General features: G+C 47.9%; 1 protein-coding gene and 1 long non-coding RNA gene across 3 annotated transcripts in view; one reads left to right on the top strand and one right to left on the bottom strand.

Moving 5' to 3' along the window:
- The window catches only part of C8H1orf21 (chromosome 8 C1orf21 homolog), a 207,516-nt gene extending 196,180 nt beyond the window's left edge, over window positions 1-11,336 (bottom strand). Inside the window, exon 1 of the mRNA XM_039484658.1 lies at window positions 11,003-11,336. The gene's annotated coding sequence lies outside the window, so the exon portion shown is untranslated. The remainder of the gene's footprint in view (window positions 1-11,002) is intronic.
- A 52-nt stretch (window positions 11,337-11,388) lies between these two features.
- The window catches only part of LOC120370259, a 39,354-nt gene continuing 23,068 nt past the window's right edge, over window positions 11,389-27,674 (top strand). Inside the window, exon 1 of one of the 2 annotated variants that reach the window (XR_005583671.1) lies at window positions 11,389-11,591. This is a non-coding gene — a long non-coding RNA (uncharacterized LOC120370259). Of the gene's footprint in view, window positions 11,592-14,569; window positions 14,672-27,674 lie in introns of those variants that run through there. The other variant, XR_005583672.1, reaches the window with a different exon arrangement.

Below are 27,674 nucleotides of genomic sequence, written 5' to 3'. Positions count from 1 at the left end.
GCCCAAGACAGGTGGCAGAGAGGCAAATCACTGTGGGGCAGGGGCTGGGACTGGGGAAGACCCAGCTGGTGGCTCCTACTCTGCACCACCTCAGCTGCTAGTCCCAGCTGGGCTTCGGAGGATGGGACTTCCTCTTCCCCTGCACAGCATCCAGGGCAGGTCAGACCCACCCCCAGATTTCTCCCCAGGCTTCAGGAAGATCTGAAAATTCCACTCCTCCCCCACTTCCTGCACCCATTGCTCCTCAGCTGCAGGGTGAGGGATCACTGTACAGGGAGATGCTCCGCCATCCGCCCAACCCCCGTGCATCCAGACCCCCTCATACCCAGACCTTCCCACCGAGCCTCACCCCTCCCCGCCAGCATCCAGAACCGCCCCCTTCCAAGCCCCACTCCCCTGCACCTGGACCACCCTGACGAGTCACCCACAGCCAGCTCTCCACCCCACCGAGCTCCAACCAACTGCACCTGGATCCCCACCCCACTGCGCCCCACTCCACCAGCATCAGGACCCCTCCCACTGAACCCTCCATACCCAGACCCGCCTGCCAAGCTCTACTCCCACACACACCCCCAGACACCCCGCCCTGTTGCTGAGCTCCAACCACCTTCACCTGGAACCCCCTGCAGAGTCCCATTACTGTTGCACCCAGACCCCCTGCCCCCAACAAACCCTTGGGCATCCAGATTCCCTCGCACCTGGATTTGCCACTAAGCTGCCCACACCCAGATTGCCCCACACAGAACCCTCTCAACCCACACTTGGATCCCCCCACACTAAGCCCCTCCATACTCGGATCCTGCTGGACTGAGCCTGCGTACCCACACCTGGTGCATCCGACACAGAGGGGCAGGACCCTGGAATGTTTCTGGGGCAAACCCAGTCCTTGCACTATCTCATGGTTGGGTGCAGCCTCACCACTGAGTCCGTGTCCGAGGGGAGCTGCAGAGTGATCTCCTACCTCTGTGCAGCCAGTGGCCTGTGCTCCCCAATGCCATGCTAGAGTCTCCACATTTATTTGACAAATAAAATTTGCAGAATTTTTAATTTTTTGGCACAGAATACCCTCAGGAGCAGCACATGTGTTTGCAGAGTCAAGACAGACTGCTAATTCCCATTTGTGCCCTATAATATACCCTAAACCTTTTTACAGAGAGGGGAAGAGAGGGAGAGGAGATAATACATTTGTTCAACAAATATCTGCCATTCTCCAATTAACCTTCAATAATCATGGGGAGCCCAGAGTTCCTTCTCCCTAGCCTCCAAGCTGAACAAATAGACTGTAATCAATCTTTTCTCTAGATTATCAACCTATGAATTTATTGTCTCCCAAAATGATCCAAGCCTACGTTAGACACTAAGGGCCAAATCCTGCAAACCTTGCTAAGGCAAAATGTCCACTGACTCAACAAGAGCTTTGCCTGAGGACTATATTGTGCCTTGGCCTGGACAAAGCACTGAGGATCCTCTCGCGTAGCCTTTCATGGACCACCTGGTTTTAGGTCAAGTCACATAGGAGTGAGCCGGGCTATTCATCTGTTTACTCCCTTCATACAGCAGGTGGGTGAGGAGTCATCCAGGAGGGGCAGAGAATGGGCAAAGCCTGAGTTCCACTCCTTTAACTACTCTGGTCAGAGCAGATGAGCCAGCATGGCATAGGTAATAATTTACTGCTACTACCGACCAGGAATAAATTACTAGCTCCCAGAAGCAAAGAGGAAATTGGAGGAGTGTCTCTGAATCATCATGCCTCCTGACGTTATTCCTGGGTGGTACAATGCACGTTCTATTTCTTGCCCAGAGTTGTGCCTAAGATCCACAATAAGGTCTGAGCCAAATCCTACAGTTGTATTCACGGCTGAAATATTTTATTTACTCTGAACAAGAGCTTGTGTATGTTCCTGAACTATGATAAGTGTAACTGTCCTTTGAATTATTTGATTAACTCATGAGTCTATTTAACTACAAGAGTTACATAGCCTATGCAATGTTTTCTGACTTCTACAGAAGCTAGTAATTTGCAGCTGGTAGAATCACTGTGCATGGACACCCACTCTTAATGGACAACAACACACATCATGTCAATTAATAATTGGAAAGCATTGTTATCTGTGTTACCTTAAACTCAAGATCCTTTACAAATAGTAGAAATTTAACATCACAAGCCACCTCCTGAAAAACTGTGAACCTCATCAATTGTTGTAAGGAGTGAGTCCACAATTCTCCCAACAGTTACCCATAAGCAAATTGAAATAATATTGATAACTAGCCACACTCTACGGAATAAGGCTAGGCAAGATGTAAACTTTGGAAAGTCAACCTCACCCTGGACCACTGCTGAATAGGCAGTTTCCTGCTTTGTGAAACCATCCACAGAATAAGATGTGCAGCCCACTTCCCCAGTCATCTGCCCTTCAACTTTTTAATCACACCAGCAACAAATATCTACGCCTGTCTGCCCTGGTGCCAAACTGTCTTGATTCATCCACTCCCTGTACCTAGTGACAAGCTCCTAGCCTCCCAACCCCCTTTATAGTTACAACTTCCTTTCTTCCCACTAGCCACATACACACACAAGTCCATTGCCTATATGTTCTATCTAGGTATTTAAATTAACCTGGGGCATCTGAGCACCTGTTGAGGATCAGCAGGGGCACAGAGCCTATATCAAGACTAACAAGGACTCCGGTGGCACGTTAAAGACTAACAGATTGCCATCGGACTCCTTGTTGTTTTTGTGGATACAGACTAACACAGCTACCCCCGATACTTGACACAGTTACCCAATCAAGACTGGTTTTGGAACCATAATTGAGAATTTCCTTACATTTACGTGATGAAGGCTGGGATTTCCAAAGGGATTTAGGAAAGCTAGGTGACCAAATTCCATTGCAAGTCAATTGAGATTGGGTGCTTAATTCCCTGATGCAATTTTTAAAACCCCAGCCTAAATTCACAGATGTGCATGCAAGTGAATTTAACTTCACAGGAGAGGAATACATTCTCAACTTTAATTGTGCATTAAAGTTCTTGCTGTTTTTAAACTTGAGGAATATTACCCTCTATGGGCAGGATACATCCTTGTGACAGTGTTTTGAGTCTGTCAAATGTTACAGTTACAGGAAGTATACACCAAAGTCGTCATCTGTCATCGAGAGAAAAAATCATAATCTACCCATTAGTCATGTGTCAGTCTTCACTGCTCTGTGACACTGACAGAGTATGACCGTTCACATTAGTTGCAACAGATTCACTCCCTGTTGCTGATGTCTTCACCCAGTGCTGCACCATGGTCGTCTGCTAGAGCAAGCTATTCCAGAACACTCAGACTGACTGTTTCGCTTTTAAAAGCTTTCTGAGGATATTTCTGCAGACTGAAACATGATGATTTGAGGCAGGAATCTGAAGCTTCCAGGATGGGGTGGGGGAATAGGGAAGGACTATCACGACACGAACATCATTCCAAGTAAACTACTTTAATTAGAGTGAGAAAGGAAAACTCCCCAAACATCAATTTGAGGGTTACTTAGTTTATCCCCTAAAGAATTTGAAACACAAAGAGAAAGATGGGAAGCACCCAAAAATCAGGAAGAGCTTTTTATCTTGAAGATCTCGCTCTTTCGACACAACTGAGACAGAGGGGATGCAGTTTGAGCTATTAGGTTTTTTGAATACTGGAAAAACAATGCTTTTGAACTACTTGTTCATTGGGAGATTTTCAGGTTGGTTTCAGTAGCACTAGAGTCAACTTTGATTTATAGGTACCCACACCCAGAGGCTATGCAATAAACTAAAAATACATGTTGTAAGAAACAGGCAACATGCACAATTTGATCCCAGAGTGGAAACAAAGCCTGAAGGGGAAAAAATAATGCAGATAATACAAAAAAATTCCCCTAAAACTATGACAAGTCCTGAGCCTACCACTAAAGAATACACCTTAATGTACTTTCATGATAATTGAGGGGGTAAGATTGCCATAGCTTCATGCCTGAACAAGGAAGGCCCTGCACTTCATCTACTCAACATGATCTCTTTTGGAAGACTCATAGCTCCAATTTGCCATTTGAGACTGCCACAGAAATAAAGAATCACATAAGAGAAAGCTGGTCCCAGCTGCTATTATGGATGCCAGAGTCTGACGAATCTCCAATATCCACCAGACCTCAGCTACTGAGTTGTGCCTATCTACCAAGAGCAGTGTCAATGGAGGAGAAAGAACACCGCCCTCAAGAATAGCACCGAGAGCTCTCCTGAGTCATTTGATTCCACTCAAAACCACAACACAAACTAAGGGTCGCTGTCCATTCCTACTTCACAGGACTCCATGGAACTGAAGATGTCCACCAAGTGAAGCAGACACACCCAAATCTACTTTCAACGTAAGACTGAGCCATGGCAAACTTTGCTGGCACATCAATGCTGTACAGCACCTGTACTTACGCTAACAGGCAGGTAAACACCAGATCCTACTGGGGTATCATCAGAAGGGAGAAGAAGCCTAGCTTGTTCCCCTAATGGATATCAAGGATGGAGTGGCTGTTCAGCAAACCTTCAGGACATTTACATTCGTCTTATTTTACCCAAATTTCACCCATCTGCATTTTCTCCATTACTTTTATAGGTAGAGGTATCCAAAAAGTCATTATCTGATATTTAGAACTTTTTCTAGCTGTTCATAGCGGTTAAAAAAAATTCTTATTATAGAAGAGTGAACTATGACAGGCACAAATCCCCACTGGCTACACATCAACTTTCACATACCATCTAGAAGCACTGGAATCACTGCAAAGGCTGATGCTCCCATGAGAAAGGCAGGAAGGACGCTCTGCTTCTTTCCTCTATCTCACTACTCGGTGTCCTTACATGTGCACCCCAAATCCTGATTAGTGAGCAAGTCTAAAATTCAGAGGCCTGTTTGCCAAACATGCATCACTACTAAGAATTAAAAAATTGTTTTCATTTTATTATAAGGGACTTGGACGGAGGCAGGGGTAGAAACCCAAGAATGAAAGTCCATGAGTTAAGGCCCTCCCCACTGATTTTCAGTGCACAGATCTGGAAAATTTGGGTAAATGTTCCCATTTATTTATACAGCATAAGTTGTCCAGAATCTTTTTATATTCTGATGCATAGTTGGAATATAGTTATGCCTCATTTACTGGAATCGAGTGAATGAGGCTATGGTATTTATGTCATGTTTACAGATATGTTAAAGGGCTAAAATGCTGGTTAGTAGCAAAGTGGTTCTGGCTCCTAACACTATTTTGGAAAAGTGCCCACTCATATGTACAGATCCTGCAGCATTTTGCCCATTAAATATATACTTCATAAACCTCAGTGCTCTACACCTCAATCCTGGAATTTTTTATTACTTCTTGTAATTGATGGAATAAATGATAGGCGGCAACCAAACCTAAGACTGCTCACGGTAAGACATCAGAGGTCCTGATGTCTTCTATGCTCTCTGAGGACTTTTTCCAATATATTATTTGTTTTACAGGAGAATCTGGAGTCCCCCACCAAGAACAGGGCCCCATTCTGCTAGGTACTGTATAGAACACATAGTAGGAGATAATTCCTGCCACAAAGAGCTTACAATTGAAACAAATAAGGGAGATAAAGGTGGGAGGGGAAACAGAGGCACAGAGAGGTGCAGTGACTTTTCCAAGGTCACATAGCAGATCAGTAGCCAAAATGGGATTAGAACCCACATCTCCTTACTTCTACTCCACTGCCCCATCCACTGAACCATGCTGCCTCCTCATCAGGCCATCAATATTCAGGTGAAACTATTTTGTAGCATCTTATCTTTATTCCGGAATTACTTTTCCTTAAGGAGAACTACACTAGGCACACATGAGATAACAGATGCTGTTGGATTATTATTCTGTTTTACTGGAATCCATTAGATTTTAACCATGTTTATGTATCGTTTCATCTGGCATCATTAATTAAGCTTCCCTACTTTAATAACAAAGTAGAATATGCTTGCCCAAGCCTGGAAAATGCCTCTCACTTTAAATGTAATTTTAAGGAATTGCCACACACATTTGGGAAGCAGCAATACTTTAAAGCACAGTCATTAAGAAGTTTCGGGAGAAGGGGTGTTAAGTCATCCTATACAACTACTGCAGTTGGCACCAATTCCGAAGTCTAATTTAAACATTCTCTGTCACCCAAGTGACCACTAAGACTCGCACAGTACTCCTCAATCATCAATAGGGAAACCTCTTCAGTGGAAATTCTTCAAACCACAATTCCAAGGAATTGTTTTCAGAGGAATGTGGAATGTAAAATGAAACTTAGTAAGATGCACATCTTCTCAGTATGATTTGAACATTAAGTTGAAACCTAAGCCAAAGAATAATTTCAGGCACCATGCTGTTGGTTTTATTTGAAGGATGCTCTCCTTATTTGATTCTATGGTTCTTAACACAAAGCTCCTTAATGCAACTTTTCAATTCCATTCCCCACCCTCCTCAGACATACATCGCTCAAGCTGTTACACCAGATACCTTACTAAAACATACTTTGGCAGAAACTTCAAACAAAAACTGGTCAAGTCCCTCTTTGGCATACAGCAGTTCTTGTGTACGCTGGTTTTCGGTAAAAACCCACTGAAATCTATGTACAGGAGAAACATGTTGCTATAGAAAACTCATTCCTTTATTTTTAGCATTTGTACCTTTTCACTGAATAAAATAAGCCACGTACAATGCCTGTAATTGAGTGTATCTTTGGTATTTGATTGTAAGTGTAGTGAAGAAAATACTGTAGTACAAGTACTGTATATCAAAGTGACTAAGTTAGCTTTTTTACATAAATGCTAAGGCTTGTAATTTTCTGTCCAAGATTTATCACTAAGTATTGTACTACTGATCATATTACTGCTCTGTATAGAGATAAGAGGGAAAGTATTCTCCCAGCCCTCCGATACCACAGTGACAGACACTTAAACTAGAAAGACAGAGTTTTGTACAGCAAATGAGATTGTAACACATTTTTAAGACAGCAAAACAAGAAAAATACTATGTTAGTATAATACAGTTGACACAGATCCACACCTTCAAGAAAATTTGCTTTTAAAATTATTTGCTTTTAAAATTACAACTGTATTACAGGGCTTTGGTATTGCACTACACATTGTCCCCTCTCAGAGGGTCCTACATCACGGGACAATATCCTCTAACCCAGACAGTCCTCATCTATATTGCAATCTATTTATAAAGGGCACCTGGTACACCACATAATCTTAACTGCACACATGACAACCCAATAATGCTCTAATATATTTGCATGAATATTGTGGCACCCATTTATGTAGGACCACGCATGCTGCATAGATGAGACACAACCAGAGAAGAATGAGGGGTCAGCCTTATTTGAATGCATAGTTGCTTTGGTGGGTTTATGTCCAAAACTTAATGCTGTTCCATTAATTTCTGATAAAGGATGTTCAGGGGCATGGAGACAGTGACTACATGGGCTCTATCCTACCTCCACCAAAGCCAATTGCCAAACTCCCATTAACTTCTATGGGAGCAGACTGAGCCCCATGTCAAGATGAAAATCAAAATGAAACTATAACTTGCATTGGCAACAATAAAATCATCCCATTCTCCCTGAAAAAGAAATGACACTATCACATAGGATAATAAGATCTTTGGAACAAGGCCTATGTTTACCTTTAAATTTGTACAGCACCTAATGCAACAGGGCCCCCAAACCCAACTGGATGTTACTTAGCATATAGAAGCCACAATCATGGATCATGACTCCACTGTGCTAGACACTGTACAAACACAGGGGGAAAAAAAACATTCATTCCTCTGAACTACTGTAATGCCCATAAGATAATTCATATTAAATAATTATAACTCCCCTCTTTTCCATTACATTAAGTTCAAGCTTCTTGGCCCCACCTTCCAGGCCTTTCACAATTCTGTTCTTCCCTTCTTATCTGTTCTTGTCTCTTATCAATTCCCAAACTCAGCTCCACCAATGATGCCAGGTTTGAATGTCTACTTCTCCCACAGCCATCTTCACATCTTTCACCCTGCTCCCAGGCATGGACCTTCCTCCCTGAACTGATCCATAAGACCACTCCTTCAAATAGCTCCTCCAACCACACTTCTTCTGTGACAGCTACAAGAAACTGGCTAATTCATAATGTTGCGGGGTTGCCAAGTACAGCTGATGTATATTAATTTTAAACAAAACCACACCTTTGATTGTATGCTGCTTGTCATCTTAGGCCCTGATCCTTCACTGTGATCAGTATGTGCCCACATGGAGCCCCACTCAAGGCAATCAGACTCCACACAATTTCAGGGATCTGCTCACATGCAATAGCTTACATGGTTGGGGCTTTTGGAGCAGGCACTAACTCTACCTGTGAGCGTGGACGGTGCCAACACATGATTGGTGCTACTGGAATACATATAATCAGTAACACTACAGAATGATAAAGACATAGAAGTTTGTTCTAAATGTTATTTTTAATATGCAACAATGTCCTTTTAAACATGTTTTTGTAAAAGTATTTTCAACAATAAAGTACAGCACACACCTCAACTGTATTAATATTAATTCTAATCTATTGTGTTATGCTGAATTTGTTTACCTAAAGTTGAACAATCATGTCAACCTTTGTTAGCGTGATTGCACAACAAACTACATTAGACTTGAACAACTAAGCTGCTCTCTCTCCAGGAAAGATATATAGAAGTTGCTCACTTTTAGTAACACCATTCTTTTAAATTCAGTATGCAACACATAATGATATTATGCAGAACAAAAGCAAAATTTTAGTACCAGGTAAATGCTTTCTTAACTATGTACTGTACAAAACATGACACAGTGTGCAGATGCTGTGTAATATTCTCACACCCAGTGTACGCTGTAAGGCACAAGATAAAGCAGAATGTTTTCAACCACTGAACATTATTGCATAATAAAAGCACATCCTGTTGTATCTTGTTCCAACTATAATATTAAAGTCAACTATACAACAAGGATTTTCAAAATAAATGATTGCACATATAAAAATAAAAGCCATAATTTACACATCATGTCAGCTAAAAATGTATCATTCAAGTGTTTGACATCACAGGTGTAAATTACAGCTTTAACCATACCCATGCAAAATTCCTTTGGCTTTCCCACCCCAGAATGAGCATGACTGCCATTTCTGACACTTTTCATCCATGTCTGTGCCTTTTGTAAATAAACAGACACAGTAAATACCTCCCAAGATATACTCTTTGTTTAAATGCTGTTCAATCAATGGCAGAGCAGTGAAAAGGTTTTTTTAATATCATAATGAAGTACTAATTAAAATAAACACCAAAGCCAAAGCCAAACATAATTTGGCATCCCGTAACATAAGGAAGGGCAATAGCAAGGCTACAGTGCTCTGAGCTTCTAGTTACCCCTAGTTCACCAGTCCACATCCAGGTCAGTAGAAGCCAAGAGTCATTACAGGGGGTCTATACAAAACCAGCTGTTTGCCTCAGTCTAGTTTCTAATGCACAGACATTCACATAACAAAAGTCATCATCACGACTGACACCCCTTACTGGCAGCCTCAGCAGAGAAGCAAAGGACTGGACACACATAAACAAACTACCCTCTAACCCAGTGGTTTACAACCTATTTACCATTGTAAGCCACAAATGCAGCGCTCTGTGTGTTATGTGGGCTACATCCACATAAATATATTTACTACCTGTATGGCCCTGAGGATGTCACACAGGCCGCAGTTGTATGCTGATTGGGACACAAGCAGCCCACGGGTTGAGAACTACTGCTCTAACCTGTATAGGTGATCCGTTTAAGTATTGTTGGGGCTCCAAAGGAAAGGTGGCCAACTCTAGCTCTGCCCCAGGCAAACTGGCAAATATCCACTCCTACCAGCCTGCAGTCACCCTTGCAGATAGTTACTGATTATTCTGCTGCCCCCAAGGCAACTGCCTTCTCTGCCTCTCTAGCAGAACTAACTCTATGGGAGGGAATAAGGGGGAGGCTGCATTACTTCTGTCCATGTTGATCCCACTCTGCAAATCAACAGAAAACTGTCTCCAGAATCGTTAGCCAGCGCTAAAGTGACCATTGCAATGTATATTAGGAGTCTGACATCACATGAGGGTAAGCACAGTCTGACATCTACAGTTAAGTCAGTGATGGTGTAAGTGCTGGCTGCGTTACAGCCGTTGGATGTTGCAATGCATTTTCTGTTAAACATTAAAAATGATATTTAAAAAAATCGTTATGGAGGTCCTCTCCCTGGACATCCATTCCTTATGAGGATAAGAAATCTCCAGCCAATTATTTATATTGTCTAACTCCTGTGATCTGAGAACAATCCACAGAACATTAGTGTCTTACTTAAGATATTAATGTACACTTCAGCTACACATGCTATGGCCAGATCCTTTAAGAATGGGTTGTAAAGCAATCTAGATTAAAAACGGACACAAAACCAGCAACATGCAGAGGAGAGGAACACCCAAACCCCCGAATCATCTCTCTGGTCCAGGGGCACTTTGCAAACTGCAGAGGAGGAATGAAATCTGTTCCAGCCAGCCTACCTATCACGGATATGAATAATACATGGGGGGAAGAGGAATCGCAGAGGCACAGAAATGAGCACATAATAGGTCAGCCTTTGGGGGGAGGATAAGGCAAAGGGGGATCCCCCAGCTCCTGCACCCACAGGCGGCTGCAGGGAGCGGAATCGCCCTGGAAACTCGGCTTGGGGAGGTGGGCGGGTTCCACCGCTTCAGCTCGCAAAGGGCAGCGGCAAATGCGATGGCCAGGCCTCCGAGGGGCTGCAGGAGGCGGCGGAGGCAGCATCTCTGCCCCCTTCCCCAGCAGCTCGGCACCCGCTCCAGCGCCTCCCCGCTCCCCACCGTGCAGGCCTCCCCACCAGGCCCCCGGGGGAGGCTTCGCCGCAACTAGCTCCCGACGCAGGGGAGCGGGGAGACGGGGCAACACTCACCTCAGGGGCCGCCGAGCCCCTCCGCCTCCTGCCGGGTCGGCTGGGGCAGGTCCCCCAGTCCCGGGGCGGCGGGAGGGCCGGGCCGGGAGACGAGCAGCTCCAACTCCGTGAGACGGCTCCGTGGGGCGCTCCCGGCGGCGGCAGCGGAGCGGCCTCTCCGGGCAGCAGGGGGCGGGACCGACCGGGGAAGGGGAGGGGCAGCGAGGGCGCGCTCCGCCCGGTCAGGCAGGGCGGGGAGAGGGAGGGAATTAAGAGACAGGGATGGAGGGAGAGGGAAGGGGCAGGAAGAGGCCTGGCTGAAGGGGGGGAGCGAAACGGGGGGACATGTGCTGTCCCCGCCCCTCTTCCCCCTCCCTGGCTCCCTCCTTTCCCGCCCAATAGCTCCTCATGCCCCCGGCCCTGGCTCTGCCCTGGGGCAGCACTAGGGGAAATGGGATGAACGAGGAACAAAGGCAGAGAACGCTCCAGGAGAACGTTCCCCCCCGACGGGGGCAGATGGACGAGGCTGTAGCATGATCTCCCGAGGGGAATGGAAGGGGCCCCAGTGTCTGGGGTGTTTAAAAGTAGAAGGGACTCTGGAAAGCCCACGGTAAGCGCCAGTCTACACTGGCTGCAAAGAGCTGAAACGACCTGAAAGGCAGTGTGGTCTAGTGACTAGGGCACTGAAGTAGGACTCAGGAGATGGGGTGCTGGAACGAGGGGCGCTGGGAGTGCAGTAGCACCCTCTGACTTTAAGTGGTTTCCATCATGTACTGGGTTTACAGTTTTGTTCAATGGCTTTCAGCACCCCCACTATAAACTTGTTCCAATGCCGCTGAAACTGGGGATTTAGTCCCAGCTTCATTGGATGACCTTGGGCAAGTCACCTCATCTCTCTGTGCCTTGGGTTTCCTTCCCACCCTTTATCTGTTTTGTGTCCTTCCACTGTAAACTTTTCAAGGGAGGGCCCCTCTTATTATATATATGTGCAGTGGCTTTCTACCTGTCCAGACTGCTGTACCCCTTTCAGGAGTCTGATTTGTCTTGCATACCTGAAGTGTCAACTCACTTTAAAATGACTTGCTTACAAAATAAGACATAAAAAGACAAAAGTGTCACAGCAGACTACTATTGAAAAATTGCTTACTTTCTCATTTTTACCATATAATTATAAAATAAATTGATTGGCATATAAATATCATACTTACATGTATATTACATACATAGTATATAGAGCAGTATAAACAAGTCATTGTCTGTATGAAATTTTAGATTGTACTGCGTTGGCTAGTGCTTTTTAATGTAGCCTGTTGTAAAACTAGGCAAATATCTAGATGAGTTGATGTACCCCTTGGAAGACATCTGCATACCCCCTGGTTGAGAACCAGTGGCCTAGCACACTGAGGCCTTGATCTCTGTTGGAAGGTGTCTAGGTGATCATGAAATATAAACATTGCAGTAATGGACAAATAATGCTTCTTAGCCTTTGTAACTGGATAATACCAAAATTAGAGGAAGGAGAACATCAGCTGGATGTTGCTACTAAAATGATCAGCAGTGAATTACTATTAATAATTCTCAGTGCTTTTAATCGTTAGATCTCAAAGCTCTCAGAAAGTGATGAAATTTCTACATGCAGTTGTCCTCTTCCTGAGTGGGGTAAACTTTAAAGAATACATGAGTGTGCTATGCCCTCTACACCATTAGATACCAGGACCAATTCACAGTCCATGTCATAGTCTTTAAAGCTCTTATTATGGGCCTGAACCAGGTTACTTCAATGACTGCCTTGTCATTTGCAAGCTCTCCTCCCTGAGACAACTGTGATCATCAGGGACAGAGATATTCCATTTGCCCACTGTGAGACTGTCAGGAGCTGGAAGCAATGCATATATAGTGGGAGGTCTCTCTTTATGTAATCCACCCTGAATCTTTCACAGCTGGGGTCCTATTGCAATTAAATCACCAGATCAAGGGGTGGGGGAGGCAGGAGAGGAATATCTCCTATGTCACAAGCAACTCTGAGCCCAACTTCCATTAAAGGGCCAGATAGCCTCTGACAGGGCCCTTCTGCAGTAAAACTCAGAAATAGAACCCTCCATGAGACTTTCCATAAGAACTCACCATCTTCACAGAGATCCCCTTTCCCCTCACATTGCCCTGTTGGGTTGGAGTAGGGTTTGCCACCCTCCTGTATAAAAGTCCATGAGGCCTGCCCCCTAACTTATTGATCAGAATGCTAGGCCATCCACATGGCATCTCTGTGCCTCTGTCCAGGTTCTGGCCCTTGGCAGTTCAGTGCCACTGGCTTTGGCTATCCCTGGGGGATTCTAGAGTAAAGATAATATAGCTTGGGCCATGTTTGTCATCTGTTCTGAGTAAACTCCATTGGTCTGTAGAAAGAAGAAAGTGCATCCCCATAGGCTCTATCCACAGGGCCATCTCCAGGGGAGTGTGGGGCCCGGGACAAATCAGATCCCGACCGCTTGAGGGTGCTGGTTGCATCGGCGGCTGGGCTGGTGGGACGGATCTGGCCTGGTGCTGGGCTGCCTGCTGCTGCTGGCAGTTGCCAGCGCCTATCGCGGGGCTATTGTTGGTCACAGTGCCACAGTGGCTCAGAACTCCAGCCAAGGCGGGGGCCTTGCTGCACCGAAACGTGGGCAGCAGAACCCCAGTTGTGTGGGGCAGCAGCCAGGACCCTGGTCGCAGGACAGCAGCAGAGATCCAGGGTGTGAGGCAGCAGCCGGGACCCCAGGCACGGGGCTGTCAGCCGGGAGCCCAGGGGTGCTGCAGCACCCTTCACACCCCTAGTTCCCTCACCTATGTCTTCCGGAACCAACCAGGCTGGCCAGTCGCACCGGCCCATGGGGCCCCCCAAAGCGCGGGGCCTGGAGCAGACACCCCAATAGCAGACACTCTGTCTATCCAGGCCAGCCCACCCGTCACTCCAGCACATCCAGTTCTCCCACCATTCACGCACTGTGGACCCTGGATACAGAGAACACCCTCTGCAGGGCCAGGACTCTGGGGATGGCACTGTAGAAGTGGCTGAGCTTCCTTTCTTCGTGGGGGGTGAAATCTGCATGTGAAAGGGTTCCCTGAAGTCACAGATCTTGGGGGGATAACCTGGGCCTCTATCTTTTGTGCACAGAATTGCCCTTGTAAGTGACCAAACTGCACACACAAATGCTGGTGCATGCAAAATCAGAGACCAAGTAATGACATTTTGGCCTGATGTGATCCCATTGCTGAGCTGCTTTTATCCCTGATGCACAAACCTAGCTGCCTTGGCACACCGTAAGACACAGTGTGAATGAAGTAGTTAAAAACCAAAGTGCCAATGTTAATTTCAATTTCATTTTAAAAAGTCAAGAGAAAAGGACAAATTAATTAGTGGGAACATATTTTCAGAAGCTGCTATAAAAACTGCACAATTACTTTACAAGATCCTTTTAAATTACTTTTGCATGGAACAAAAAAGTAGGAAGGGTGTGTTTTTAGAAACAACTTTACTATTGTTTAATGGGTGGTTATTGAGGCTTTTCATTTTTAATTAAGGATCCACTCTTAATTAAATCATCTCTTTCAGCATCCTGTGATGTGACTATTTCAAAATGTCAGCATCATATAAGCAGAATATGTTGTGTAGTCAGTCTGCAGTATTCAGATGCCTCTGGGTTAGAGCATTTTGTAAGTAAAAATATATTATTATGCCATCTAACTATTACCTATCACCAGTGATTTATTTGTGAAATTCCTAGAGGGAGGAAGCCGCATAGAAATGTCTCAAAGCTGTGGACCGAGGTAAATAATGTGTCATAATATATGTAGCAAACAGTAATGCAAACCACATAATATATGCAGAAAGGAGTGGAGGAAATACAGTCCCCTTGCAGGCTAGAAAGTTACCCAACATCTAGAGCCATGGGATAGATAGTTTAGAGGGGTGAGAGCCTAGAGGAGGATTTTTTTTGGCTTCCCCCTCTTACAACTAAAGCACTGCCTGTCCCTGTCAAGATGCCTCCTTTACAACACAAGCTTCACTATGCATAAATGTGGGGATGCATTTATTCCTCAAATGGCAGCCCTGTGCCTCCCTTGCCAATCCTGTCTCAGAAGGAGACAATCTCACTCTCTCACTTCTGGATGATTCATTCACTGTGCAGACAGTGCTGATAGAGAGGAGACAGGCTTGTTTGTAATGCCTGAACTGGGCAGTAGCCAGAGGCAGCTCCAGCAGCACAGCTGTGCCTTTGCTGCCTGTTATCCAGGTCAGGCTGTGTGTGCCAGTCAGTCACTCAGTCTGTCTTGTCTCTCCCACCACAAGCAGTGACTAAGCAGAGAAAGGTCTGTATCCTTCTCTCCCCAGCCCCTTTAGTGTGTGAGTGATTGAGAAACCAGTCAGTCTCTTTCCATGCCATCCTGAGTGTCTGGCTGAGCAGAGTGATATCCCCTGCCTGTTCTTGGCTGTTCTTCCCTTCTAACCCAGGGATGGAAATGAGCAGGATCAGGTCACTTTGGTGTTCCAGTGCTTCTCTGGTGGCCCCCAGCAGTTTCTGCAGAATTTGTTGTCATTTAAAAATCACTAAATCCGTAGCCCTTCTTGCTATAAAGAAAACCCTCCAAGCGTGAATCAATGCCATTCAGTCTTGTTGGGCCTGTTTACATTAGGCAAGTGTATCACTGCAGGGACAGTAATTACATTAAATTGCTGGTTGTGCTGCTTGTATGTGCAGTAACACAGGTTTTGGAACACCCATATTGGCATGTCCATGCTCAGTGCACTCTAGACACCATTATTCTACCAGGGAGTGCAGCACTCTGAAAGGAACCTGGGAGGACTGGTTGTACAGGTGCAACTACAGTGCCTGTGACTTTCTGTCCACACTGGAGGGAAAAAACAATACACTGTTGCAGCTGAGTATGAGCTAATGATTTTCTCTGTGGTGATGCAACTAATCAGTGTTCTAACATATTTACTGCTCTGTGCAGTATTTTGAAGGTATTGCACCCTACATTTGATAGCAATTACTTTTTACCTATTGTAGGTAGGCCTGTATGTCTATAAAAATTCTAATGTTTAAATCTGAGAGTCATTAATTGCTCTCTTCATCTCAATAGAACCTTGACTCTGAAACATAATAGTGCCATTTTCCCATCTGAGCTGTTTATAGAGAACCAATCACTGTAGTATATAAACACTGAACATAGTCAAATAAGAGTTGATAAGAACTCTGATTTCCCATTTCTGGAGATTCATCATTTGGATTTTGCTCTATGTTTCATGTGGGAGATTTTTTACTGAATTTCCATCACCCCTCTTATTGCTGGCTGGCTTTTGCAAATGAAAAAAGATGGGTTTGGCATTGGACTGTGGAAATGGTTAAATCAGTGTGCACTCGCCGAAAGAGCATTCCACTATGTAGGTCACTATAACTGTCGCTCTGTAAAAAATTCACACCCCTGAATGGCACAGTTAAACTGACCTAACCCCCCTCCCCCCCAATGTAGATTGCACTAGGTTGACCAGAGAATTTTAAGTGTAGACAAGTCCTTTGTTTCAGAAGGACTGACGTAAAAACAGGGAAGCTACTCCAAGAGTACAAACGTTCTCTGCTTTGCCAGGGAGGTTCCATTTTACAAAAAAAGTGATGATTACGCTGTCTGGTGCATATTACTAACCCTTTTCAAATGGTATTTTGCTCTTGCAGGGTGGATAAGATATGATTGCTACATAGCTATACATCAGGGGTCGGCAACCTTTCAGAAGTGGTGTGCCAAATCTTCACTTATTCACTTTAACTTAAGGTTTCGTGTGCTGGTAATACATTTTAACGTTTTTTAGAAGGTCTCGCTCTATAAGTCTATTTTATGTAACTAAACTATTATTGTTTGTAAAGTAAACAAGGTTTTCAAAATGTTTAAGAAGCTTCATTTAAAATTAAATTAAAACCCCTGCTGCTGGCCTGGGGTTCCATTCATCTAGTTCGGCAGCAGGCTGAGCAGGGTCTGCGGGACCCCGGCTGGCAAGAGGTCAGCCCCGGTCTGGGGTTCTGTCTGCCGGCTCCTGCCAGCCGGAGTCCTGGCTGCTGGCCCCGCTCAGCCCGCTGCTGGTGTGGGGTCCCAGCCCTGCTCACATAGAGTGGGTACCTACCTTCTCCCTAGTTCAAGCCCATTCTCTTCCTCTCTCTCTGCACTGAGCTGAGGGTGAGAGTGCACTGAGCACAGGGTAGGGGGTGAAGGAGCAGGCTGAGGGTTGGGGTGCAGGGTCTGGCCAGGAGATAGAATGAGGGAGGGGGCTCAGGGTTGGGGCAGGAGGTTTGGTTGTGGAGCGCTTACCTGGGACAGCTCCCATTTGGTGCGAGGGGTGCAGGTGGGAATGTGGGGGGGGGGTGCAAGAGTCAGGGCATGGGGTATGGGGGAGCTGGGTATGTGTGGGGGGTGCAGGAGTCAGAACAGGGGCTGGAGGTGCATGAGGGGGTGCAGAAGTCAGGGCTGGGGTTGTGGAGGGTGCAGGGGTCAGGGTAGAGGACTGTGTGTGTGTGAGAGGGTGCAGGGGTCAGGGCAGAGGGCTGGGTGTGTGAGGGGGGTCAGGACAGAGGGCTGGGTGTGTGTGTGGAGGGTGCAGGGGTCAGGGCAGAGGGCTGGGTGGGGAGGGTGCAGGGGTCAGGGCAGAGGGCTGTGTGTGTGTGGAGGGTGCAGGGGTCAGGGCAGAGGGCTGGGTGTGGGGGGGCGGTTCAGGAGTCAGGGCAGAGGGCTGGGTGTGTGGGGGGGTTCAGGGGTCAGGGCAGAGGGCTGGGGTGCTTGGCTCATGGGGGTGCTCCCAGCCCCCTACTGTGAGTGGCTCATGGCGGGGGGCTGGAGGGGACATGCCCCATCCCCATCCTTTCCCCAAGGCTCTATCCCACCTCTTCTCTGCCTCCTCCCCGGAGCAGCAAACATGCTGTGGCTCTGCTTCTCCCCCTCCCCCTCCCCCTCCCCAGGGTGATCAGCTGATCGGCACAGGGAAGGAGAGGAGGGGGGCAGGAAAGTAGCATGCTGGGGAAAGAAGCGGGGCAGGTGGGAGCTTGGCTGCTGGCAGGACCAAGCTTCGGCCGCCAGCCCGCTGCCATTCTGGGGTTTCGGCCGCCAGCTTCTGCCAGCCTGGGGTTCCTTCCCTCAGGCCAGCAGCAGGCGCTGAGTGGGACCGGCGGCGGGACCCCAGCTGGCATGGGCCAGCAGCGGGAACCCCAGAGCGGCGGTGGGCTGAGCCATTCCCATCCAAAATCGGCTCACGTGCCACCTTTGGTGTGCATGCTGTAGGTTGCCGACCCCTGCTATGCATTGTTTCAGATATTACTGACCATATAAGAGCAGCATAAACTAAACATATTTTGTTTAGTCTCCGAGACCAAACTTCTGGGTTTTTTTTAATCCTGATGCTATTGGAGCAGCTAGTTAATCTTTATGCAAATTATTTACATGTAAATCAATGTTCTCACCCACACATGCTTGTTTTTTAATGTTTGTTGAGTGGACTAGTACAATAACCGCTTCACAGTCTTTTCTAAAAGCAGAAAGGAACAAATCCTCTATTTTTAGTGGTCTTTCTTAGTCACTTCTTAGCTGAGGCACTGAATCTGATGCATCTTTTAGAGGAAATTGGAAAATGATAAAATGTGGATCAAAGTTATAGTGTTATGTACATATTTAACACTAACGTAACCCCCCACTCCCTCACTGTGATGCTCTGTCCCCCTATAGTGGTAAACCACATGATCATGCTATAGTCTTAGCTAATAGACCTGGGTCAGAATAATTAAACAGAGACCTATAGCATGGCTGCTCCAGGAACTGCAGAGAAGCAATTTCCTATTGACTTGTACTGTAGGAAGTAGACTAGGTTGAATGCCAGACTTAATTTCTCCCATGTAAAGCTGCAGGGGCTCTAAGCGCTGCAAGGGTGATGTCTTATCTCTTGTGAGGTGAATGGGAAGAAATCTGCCATTGTTCTCAATGGTACAGGACCAAGAGGCCCTCATCAAACAAAACTCCTATTGAAGTCAGTGAAAGTTCAGCTCATTTAGGCCCAGAGCCAGCACAAACTTCAAGGGAACTTAGCACATGCTTGAACGTAAGTGCTTTCCTGACTTGGTACCTTATGGACCATGGAATCTTGCTTTGAGTTATTGTTAGGCCTGGTCTAAACACAGTTTGTGTACCATATAGCTATTTTAATTAGGGGGGTGATTTTTACAGATATAGCTATATTGTTACAATCCTTAATGTGAATGATAAGAATAAAGGTGTTTATTCTAATGTAGTTTATTCCTATAAGGGAGGGGAATGAGCTATACTGTTATAGAGCACCTTTATAACAATATAACTGCATCCCAACTAAGATTTGTACCATCGTGGATCTGCCCATCAGAGCCATTCGCGGAGCAGCCGCTACAGACAGTACTCCCACTCCTCCATGCCAAGATCACGGTCTCATGTTCAGCACCACTCCCGATGCCATCACTCGTCCCTGTCCCGGGATAGCGGCTGATTGTATGCCAGCCCAGCCTCCCTTCGAAGTCAATAGTTGATAGGCCAGACAAGTCAGGCGGGGCAGTCTGCTCCAACGGTGCCACAACTGGTGCCATGGTACCAGTGGCCCCAGGGGCCCCGACACAGCCCCCAGTGGTGGCTTGCTTGGTGGCCCAGCCTCCCAGAAAAGGGTCAGCGGAGTGCTCATCCCCAGTCCCACACTCAGAAGGGGACCAAGTGGTGGGACCTGTGGCACCGGTGGGGACGCAGAGCACTGCACTCCCATCCTCATCCTCCCCTGATGAGGTGATCACAGCCCCTCCTCCACCCATCCCGCAGGAGGACACAAAAGCCCACCAGGAACTGTTGAAAAGGGTGGCATTAAACCTCAACCTACAAGCTGAAGAGGTGGAGGAACCCTCGGACTCACTCTTCAATGTCCTCTCGGCCTCACCACTGGCCAGGATGGCTCTCCCACTCCATGAAGAGGTGGCAAAGATCTCGAATGCTCTGTGGCAAACCCCGGCTTCCTTGCCCCCCGTCTCTAAGAAGGCAAAACAGAAGTATTTTGTGCCTGCCAAGGGGCATGAGTACCTGAATACCCATCCTGCCCCCAACTCTCTAGTGGTCTAGTCGGTCAACCATAGGGAGTGTCAAGGTCAACCCACGCCTATTCCTAAAAATAGGGACTCGAGGAGGCTAGATCTTTTTGGTAGAAAGATTTATTCATCTTCAAGCTTCCAACTGAGGGTGGCAAAACACCAAGTCCTACTGGGTAGATATGATTTCAATTTGTGGAGCTCAATACCCAAATTTGCAGATTCTCTCCAGGAGCAGGATAAGAATGAGTTCAAGGCTCTGGTTGAGGAAGGCTTGGCTGTCGCCAGGGTGGCCCTTCAGGCAGCCTTGGACGCTGCGGATACGGCTGCAAGATCTATGGCCTCCGTGGTGTCCATGAGGAGAGCATCGTGGCTCCTGCTGTCTGGATTGTCCAGCACAGCACTTCCGTACGATGGCAAGGCCCTGTTTGCGGAACAAACATACGTGAAGTTACATGGTATGAAGGACTCTTATACAACATTAAAGACCCTCAGCCTCCATGTCCCGGCCTCAGCCAGGACCAAGTTCAAACTGCAGCAGGCTCCCAGTCAGGCCACTCAGTCCAGATATGAGCCCGCTTATAAAAAAATCAAGGGACTATAAAAAGTGCCCTCAAAGGCAATCCCGGCCTGTGCCCCAGCCTGGGCCCTCTAAGGGCAAGCAGGCAGGTAAGCGCCAAACTTGACAGGACACCCGTGGGCATCTTACCAGTTCGTACCAGGGATCCACCCGACCTTCCCTTCTCCAACCGGTTATGTACTTTCCTCCCGGAGTGGTCACAACTGACCTCAGACCGATGGGTCCTCAACACCATCTCCCGGGGCTACACCCTCCAGTTTCTTTCTACCCCACTCACTCCCCTCCCTCCTTGTCCCTCTTCAGGGACCCCTCTCACGAGAGCTTACTCAAGCAGGAGGTGGGGCATCTCCTTGGCTTAGGAGCGGTGGAGGTGGTGCCAGCAGAGTTCAGATGCAAGAGATACTACTCCCACTATTTCCTTATCCCGAAGGCCAAATGGGGGCTCAGGCTCATCCTGGACCTGCAAGGCCTGAACCAGTACATGATAAAGCTCAAGTTTTGCATGGTGTCTCTGGCCTCCATCATCCCTTCCCTGGATCCTGGAGATTGGTACGCCACCCTTGATCTACAGGACACATACTTCCACATTCATATATGCGAGGGCCACAGGCGTTTTCTCCGCTTCACGGTAGGGCAGGAGCACTACCTGTTCACTGTCCTCCTGTCTGGCCTGTCGACAGCTCCCAGAGTCTTCACAAAGTGTATGTCTGTGGTAGCAGCCTACCTCAGGCATCGGGGGGTCCAGATCTTTCCCTACCTGAACGACTGATTGGGCACAGGCAGCTCCAGGTCACAGATACAGGATCACATAACACTCCTCCTGTCTATGTGCACCACACTGGGGCTGCTGGTAAACAACACCAGGTCCACATTGGTACCGGTGTAACGGATAGAGTTCATTGGGGTGATTCTGAGTGTGACGTCGGCCAGAATGTGCCTCCAACTCCTGGGTCATATGTCGGCGTGCACTTCCGTGATTCATCACCCCAGACTCAGGATGCAGCCCCTTCAGCTCTGGTTGGCCTCGGTATTCTCCCAGTCCAGAGATAGGATGGACATGGTCCTTACTGTGCCTGAACCGGTAATAGCCTCCCTACACTGGTGGTCCTCCCCGGGGAACATGCTCCAAGGGGTCCCATTCAGGGCCTGGTCCCCGACTGTGGAGTTGGTGTCCGATGTGTGGGACTTGGGGTGGGGAGCCCACGTGGGAAACCTCCAGACCCAAGGTCTGTGGTCCCTGTAGGACCTTGCCCTAAACATAAATGTCAAGGAGCTCAGGGCAGTCCGTCTAGCCTTCGTGGCCTTCCGCTCATGCCTAGTGGGCAGAGTGGGCAGGGTCCTCACAGATAACACAGCCTCGATGTTCTACATCAACAGGCAAGGCAGGGTCCGCTCCTCAGCCCTTTGCCAGGAAGCCCTCAGGCTGTGGGACGTCTGCATAGCCCACGATATCTACTTGAAAGCCAACCACTTACCGGCTGTCTGGAACTCTGGGGAGGACCAGCTGAGCCGGGATTTCTCCTCTCATCACGAGTGGTCGCTGCACCCAGAGGTGGTGCACATGATTTTCCAAACGTGGGGCACTCCCCTGTGTGGACCTTTTCATGACCTGGCAGAACCACCGGTGTCCCCGCTTCTGCTCCAGGGGAGGGTTGGGTGTGTGTGCGATCTCTGAAGCCTTCCTCCTGTCCTGGGTGGGTCAGCTTTTCTATGCCTTTCCTTCAATCCCACTGATCGGCAAGGTCTTGGAAAAGATAAAAACGGACAGGACCCGTGTCCTCCTGATCGCCCCGGCATGGCCCAGACAACATTGCTACGGGACTGTCACGAGCTTGGCAGTCACCCTGCCGTGGCCGTTGCCAACCCGTCCAGACCTGCTCTCCCAGGACCAAGGTCATCTCCTCCACCCAAACCTAGCAGCTCTCCACCTCATGGCGTGGCTGCTCAATGGTTAGGCTGCGAAGAGAGGACTTGCTCGGAAGGAGTTCAGCATATCCTTCTGGAGAGCAGGAGGCCCTCCACGTGTCAGGCCTACCTGGCGAAGTGGTCTCAGTTTTCCTGGTGGGCCGCTGATCGGGGCATCTCCCCTATGGCTGCTCCGATCCAGCTTATACTAGACTACCTCCTTTATCTTAGAGTCCAGGGCCTAGCGCCCTCATCCGTCAAGGTGCACCTGGCAGCCACATCGGCCTTCCACCCGCCAGTGCAGGGCCACACGATATTCTCTCATGCCACGACAGGTCGATTCCTTAAGGGCTTGGATCACCTCTTTCAGTATGTTAGACACCCAGTCCTCCAGTGGGACCTGAACTTGGTGCTGGCCAGGTTAACTGGACCTCCATTTGAGCCGCTTGCTATGTGCTCCTGGTCACATCTCTTGTGGAAAGTAGCCTTTCTGGTGGTGATCACGTCCACTAGACGGGTCTGTAAACGGGTCAGACTCACCCCTGTGGCGCCTCCTGCTGGTGACTCCGGGAATTAGCTCTGTCCAGTGCTGGAGCGCCCTCTGCAGGCCGGTGATCCGCCTGTCTTCTGGTCCCCGTGTCCCTCCCTGGACCTGGTGCCCTTTCACATGGGGTGCTGCCCCTGGCAGTAACCCCTTTCTCTCTGGGTCTCCCCTCCTTGGGGAACCCCCACCCTCTAGCCCCACCTTGCCTCAGTATTGGCTACTGCCAGTCATTGTCTAGCCCCACACTCTGGGGCAGACTGCAGTATCAGCCTACTCATCACAGGCAAAGGGGTTTGGACCTGCTGCCTTGGCCTACCCCTGGGCTGCCCTCTGCAACCCCCAGTACCAGTTGGCCCTCTGCTAGGCCACAGCCTGGGGCTTTCTAGGCTGGAGCTCTCCAGCTCCTCAGCCTTTCCCCAGCCCTGCTTCACCCTAGGTACCTTGCCTATAGCCCTTGCAGCCAGGCCCTTCTTCCTCTTCAGGCAGAGGAAGACTGTCTGGGCTTCTGGCTTCCCTGGCCTTTTATAGGGGCCAGCTGTTGCTCAGCTTGGGGCGCGGCCTCACCTGCAGCCACTCCCTCAATCAGCCCAGCCTTGAGAGCAGCCGCTCTCAAGCCCTGCCAGGCCACTTTTAAACCCCTCACAGCAGGAGCAGGTCCATCCTGCTACAGGGTCTCGGAGCTCCGGGACCTGACCTCCGAACCCCGATACATGGTGTTCCATAAGGATAAGGTCCAGCTCCGCCCACACCCTTCGTTCCTCCCTAAAGTGGTCTCCACCTATCATATGGACCAGGACATTTTCCTGCTGGTGCTCTGTCCCAAACCCCATGCATCCAGTGAGGAGCACTGTCTCCACATGCTGGATGTAAGACAGGCTTTGGCTTTTTACCTGGAACATACAAAATCGTTCAGGAAGTCTTCGCAACTACTGTTCATTGCCATGGCTGAATACATGAAAGGTCGGCCGATCTCTAGTCAGCGGCTCTCCAACTAGATCACCTTGTGTATCCGTACTTGTTATGACCTGGCAAGAGTTCCCCCGCCACCGATTGTGAGGGCGCACTCGAATAGGACATAGGCCTAGTTAGCTGCCTTTCTGGCCCATGTCCCTATTCAGGACATTTGTAGGGCTGCCACATGGTCATCGGTTCACATGTTCACCTCGCATTATGCAATAGCTCCCAAACGAGGGAGGACGCTGGGTTTAGCAGGGCAGTGCTCTGCTCTGAGTGTCTGTGAACTCCTACTCACCTCCAACAGATAAAGCTTGGAATCACCTATCGTGGAATGCACATGAGCAATCACTCGAAGAAGAAAAGACAGTTTCCTTTCCGTAACTGGTATTCTTCGAGATGTGTTGCTCATGTCCATTCCACATCCCGCCCTCCTTCCCCTCCGTCAGAGTTGTCTGGCAAGAAGGAACTGAGGATGGGGGGAGCACGCAGCACCCCTTATACTGCACCATAGCTGCGCCACTCCAGGGGTTGCTAGGGGCGCTCCCCTACGGGTACTGCTAAGGGAAAAACTTCCAGCACCGGTGCACGTGGTGAGCATGCGCACCTATTGTGGAATGGACATGAGCAACACATCTCGAAGAACACTAGTTACGGAAAGGTAACTGTCTTTTCACGCATATCCAGTTATAAGCAGAATTTGCTCCTTGTAGTTTTGTGCTGAAGCCAAACCAGCAGGGACAAGTTTGGAGCTGGAGATTCAAATTCAGCCTTCAGCCCCAAAATTCAAAGCATTCAGGTGAAATGTCATGGTTTTGGCTCATCCCTCCTTAAACACCATGTTGAAATCACGCTGAAAAGTCAGTAACTAACAAAAGACAATACCAAACAGTAGCCCTATATTCTCAAAGTAAATAAGCCAGCATTGCACAGCAATGGTCTGACACAGCCCAGCTTTCAGTATTGTTGCTAGTGTTCTGATTCATCAGCACTACAGAATACCGGAGTAATTTTAGTATGGTACCAATGATCAAACAATCTACTAAAACTTAAGGCCAGACAACACACTTCCAATCTGGCCCACTTTGGGGGTGGTGCTGAACTCCAGGGGCACAATCATTTCCCTAGCTTTGTAGTGGAATGGGGGCAGAGGGGCTCAGGGGAGTGTACTGATAAGCTTCTGTTCCCCAGGGTTTCCTAGTCAGCTCTACAGACTGGTGTGGAGAAGGCTGTATTATGACTCCAATCTTCCCTGTTCCCTAGTGCATGCATAGAAGGCCCCTGGAGCACAGGGAGTACCAGTGTGCTTCCCTAGCCCATGTGGAGAGTGCCAGATGTGAGCAGGTGCCTTTCTACCCTCCTCTCATGCAAGGGCTAGGAAAAAGCTGGACATCTGTGAGGGGGAGGGATCCAGCTCTAAATGTAATTAGATGCACATTGCAATGAACTAACCACTGGGCAAAGGATGGCGTACGCACACACGAATGTATGTCACCAGAGGGTGTACGGAATGGAAAGGCATCTGACCTAGAAAACAAATGAGACATTTCAGCAACTGTCTTAGCAGGTGACAAAGTGGCCATCATCATCCCTCTGAACCGCACTGTTGCTAGTAGCTTTCTCAAGACAGTGATCCACAATAGAAGTAGGTGATGAACACATTATTGCATAAAGAGTATAACATTAAACACCCAGCCAGAGGATCAAGCCAAGTAAAGAGGGAATGCAGACTTTACTCAGCAGGAGGTGAGGAGATGAAAGCCTTGCTGATAGTAGTAGGGGAAAAGAAAGCAGCTGACCTTTCTGCATCAGCTCCAGCTGTTGGGGCCTGATCATGTGATGAGATGCCCAAAAGCATCCCTGGCAGTGAACCAAGTGGAGGCACCTACCACCGGGGTGGTTTGAAAAAACAAGTGGGATTCTCTCCTAGAGTGAATGCTGCCCTGGGAATTTGAAGAAGCGACAAGCAAAACTAAATATTAACCTACCCCCAAGTACTGCATCAATGTAAAACATTTTCTGACTTAGGAAGCCTGCTAAGCTGCAAACAGCTGTTAATGGGTTTCTTGGTGGTTCACTTTTCTGTCAGATGTCAGCCTGTGAGGCTTACTGTGATTCAGAATTAAAAAATCCAGGTGAAATTAGGCACAACACTAATTGTGGGATTTATGAAGATGCAAAGACATATGATGCAACAGCTGTGCAAAATTCTACATTCACATAGTGAGTTAGTTTTTCAATGGGCATGTAAAATATCAGTTTTGTTCATTGTCCTTGTCTTTATAAGGGGGAGGAGGATAAACCATGTATGTGCTACTCAAGTCCCTGACAATTTTGCAAGGCTGTGATTAAAAAAAACCAAACATCCATTCTCTCATTCATATGTGGTGGGGGCCAGCAGGGAGTATTTTCCCATGTGAGTTGATGCCTGCACAACAGTTGTAAGATGTGAAGCTAAGCCCTGGTCTACACTGGGGGGGAGGGGGCGGTGTCGACCTAAGATACGCAACTTCAGCTATGCGAATAGTGTAACTGAAGTTAGCGTATTTTAGGTCAACTTACTTGGCTGTGAAGAGGGCGGCGAGTCGACTGCTGCCCCTCCCCCGTCAACTCCGCTTCTGCCTCTCGCGAGCTGGAGTTCCAGAGTCGATGGGGAGCGCTTTCGGGGATCTATTTATCCACGTCTAGACGAGACGTGATAAATCAATCCCCGATAGATTGATTTCTACCCGCTGATCCGGCAGGTAGTCAAGACCTGCCCTAAAAGACAAGCCTTTTATAAACTGTTATTTGTCAGTCCTGTAACCTATCAGCTCCGTGTTCTTAGGGAACCAAAGTGCAGCATCCAGCCTGTCTGACTCACAAAAGACCTCTCCCTGCCTCTGCTTGAACCAAAGCCGATCGGAAGAAAGACTTACAAAAAGCAATGAAAAGGCAGTGGAAGACACACCTAAATCCCTCCGGACAAGGTTGACAGGATTAAGGAAACTCCCCTAGCCTCATTTGTATCAAATATGGGACAGGGAGGCATCTCCATTAGCATACATAATGGAGAACAGAGATTCCAAGGCAAGAACCGCACTGAACTCTGGGACCAGAAAAGCAGGGAAGCACTGCATGATGGGGAATCTCTGCTCCAGATGTTAATGAATCCACGCCTGCACACCCCAGCTCTATAGTTATCAGACCAATTCTAGTAATGAATCCTTTATTGGTATCCAAAATACTGAAGCTGCCTAGTTGCATTGTGAGCTCCCTCGAAGGAACACCACCCATAGCCAGGAATGATCCGTTCCTATTGTCTAGCCTGAACAAAACAACTTTGGTATATCCCTGGAGCCATCAGTTTACCCATGAACAAATCTAATGTTCTCCCTTGAACCATTGTTCTTTCCCTAAAAAAAAAAAACCCTACCCATGCTCAAGTAAGTGTTCTGATGCCTGGATCCAAAATCTGCATCAGCTCCATTGGAACTTCTTCTCCTGACTGATCATGGTGGGGGCTCTGCCAGTCTCCAGCACTCCAGACCCTCAGCTACCACCATCACCTGGGAACCCTTATCGATTCAAGCTTCACGGAGTGGTGAGAACCTAATTCTC

Source organism: Mauremys reevesii, linkage group 8, assembly GCF_016161935.1.
Source record: "Mauremys reevesii isolate NIE-2019 linkage group 8, ASM1616193v1, whole genome shotgun sequence".
In the NCBI taxonomy this organism is placed as follows: Eukaryota; Metazoa; Chordata; order Testudines; family Geoemydidae; genus Mauremys; species Mauremys reevesii.
Note: the sequence above shows the minus strand (reverse complement) of the source record. Positions and strands in the feature narration are given on the sequence as shown.